The sequence below is a fragment of the Ambystoma mexicanum genome, chromosome 1p, assembly GCF_040938575.1.
Source record: "Ambystoma mexicanum isolate Mex_15411 chromosome 1p, UKY_AmexF1_1, whole genome shotgun sequence".
Classification (NCBI taxonomy): Eukaryota; Metazoa; Chordata; class Amphibia; order Caudata; family Ambystomatidae; genus Ambystoma; species Ambystoma mexicanum.
Window position 1 is genome coordinate 1,425,250,389 of NC_090921.1, and position 2,635 is coordinate 1,425,253,023.

Sequence of the window (2,635 nt, forward strand, 5' to 3'; positions counted from 1 at the left end):
TCAGGGCACTTTCTTCGAGACTGTCCGGTGAAACCTGCCAAGAAGGCAGTAGGAGCTGCAGTTACCAAAGTTACAAACTCTGAGCAGGGAAACGACCTCGCCCGACAAGAATAGAGGTCCTCTTGCCGAGCGTGAAAACCAGTTCCGTGACCTCGCATTTCGTGATACCTATGGTCCCCATTAGCCCTGATAATCCGGGTCGATTACATGCAATTGAAGCTTACGTCGACAGCGGTGCCATCGGCAATTCTGTGGATCATGAAATGGTTTTGAGGATGAATCTAACTCTTTGTCCCAAGGCTGTAAAGGACGTCATTACTACGGTGGATGGTACGGAGATAGCCTCCGGGCCAGTAACGCATACCACTCAAGAGGTGACGCTAGTAAGTCAAGATGGACACTATGAGAAGATCGTGTTCGATGTGATCAGGGCCCCTCAGTTTCAGATTATTCTAGGAATACCTTGGTTAGAGAAACACAATCCTCTGATCGATTGGGGAGCAAGAACGGTCCAGTTTCCAGAATGTGTCTCTACTTGTCACCCTCCACCTGGTGTGGCACTGGCAGCAATTTCTTCAGAGACTCCTCAGTTACCTCCCGAATACCTAGAATACCAAGATGTTTTCCGGAAGGAGCAGGCTAACTCTCTACCTCCTCATAGGTCTTATGACTGCCAGATAGACCTGATACCTGGATCTACTCCTCCTTGTAGTAGAATTTATGCCCTCACCGAGCCTGAGAACCTCCTCCTTCGACAATACCTGGATCAATACCTGGCAAATGGGTTTATTCGTCCTTCCAAGTCCCCTGCTTCTTCAGCTTTGTTCTTCGTTCCAAAAAAGGAAGGAGACCTTAGAACTTGTATCGATTATCGCTCCCTGAACCAGATCACCGTTAAGAATAGATATCCGTTACCTTTGATCCCTGAACTCCTGGACCAAGTCAGAAAAGCATGCATATATACAAAGCTGGATCTTAGAGGAGCTTACCACTTGGTACGAGTAAAAGAGGGCGATGAATGGAAGACGGCCTTCCGCACCAAGTATGGGCTATTTGAATATCAGGTCATGCCCTTCGGACTTTGCAATGCCCCGGCCGCCTTTCAATATTTTATGAACGATGTCCTCAGAGAGCTCATAGATGTGTGTGTTGTTGTTTACATTGACGACATTCTCGTTTATTCTTCATTGGAATCTGAACATCGGAAACACGTGAAAATGGTCCTCGAAAGATTGCGTCAACACAAACTTTTCGCTAAGTTGGAAAAATGTGTTTTCAACGTGACTGAAGTTGAATTCTTGGGATTCATATTATCACCTGGCGGAGTGCGTATGGATTCAAAGAAGGTCGATGCAGTTCTCAAATGGCCATCACCAACCTCTGTAAAAGGTGTGCAAAGCATGTTAGGCTTCGCTAACTTTTACCGCAGGTTTATCCCCGAATTCTCTCGGATAGTCCAGCCCATCACTGCCTTGTTAAAGAAAAACAAACGTTTTGAATGGTCTACCGAGGCGGAACAAGCTTTCCAGGATTTGAAGACTAAATTTATCTCTGCACCAATCTTAAAACACCCTCGCCCCGAACTCCCCTACATCGTGGAAACTGATGCTTCAAGCCTTGCCATGGGGGCAGTTCTATCACAAAAGGACCCGGTAACCAATCAGTTGCATCCCGTGGCATTTTGGTCCCGCAAATTCTCGCCTCCTGAAATCAATTACACGATTACTGACAAGGAACTTCTGGCTATCAAGTCTGCCTTTAAGGTTTGGCGGCATTATCTGCTGGGGGCCCGACACACCGTTACTGTGATTACGGATCACCGAAACCTGCAATATTTGAAAACCGCAAAAGCCCAATCCTCTAGACAACTCCGTTGGGCATTATTCTTTGCCAAGTTTGACTTCATAATTACCTATCGACCTGGTACAAAGAACGGTAAAGCTGATGCCCTTTCTCGGATGGGAGTGGAAGAACACTTGATCAACCCTAAACCTGTACCAATCATTCCCGAACAAAGAATTCTGGGTGTAATCGCCACAGAATCCATAGAGGAAGTTAAGGATAAAGCCAGGCAACTTTTAACTCCAGCAGACATACAGAATTGGCATCTGCAGGGAAAGGACTTTGCAGTAAAGGACAACCTATTGTATTTCCAAGAACGATTATACCTACCCAGCACAGATTTACAGAAAAAAGTAATCTCTTGTTATCACGACTCTTTAATGGAAGGTCATCCCGGTATGGCCAAGACCATAGAAAAGATCAAGCGCTACTTCTGGTGGCCGTCTTGGAAAAAAGATATCAGAGACTTTATAATGTCCTGTGGAGTATGCGCCCAAAACAAGAGTCAAAAGGAAAGACCAGCAGGCCTCTTACGCCCTATTGACATCCCACCTCGCCCTTGGCATACGCTTTCTATGGACTTCATCACCAATCTACCTCCATGCTCCGGATACAATACGATTCTTGTAATCGTGGACTTATTCTCCAAGATGGCGCATTTCATTCCGCTCAAAGGCTTGCCAACGGCAGCAACTCTGGCCCGAGAATTTCTCGAAAACATCGTCCGACTGCACGATTTTCCTTCGGTTCTAATTTCGGATCGAGGTAGTCAATTTATTTCTCATTTTTGGCG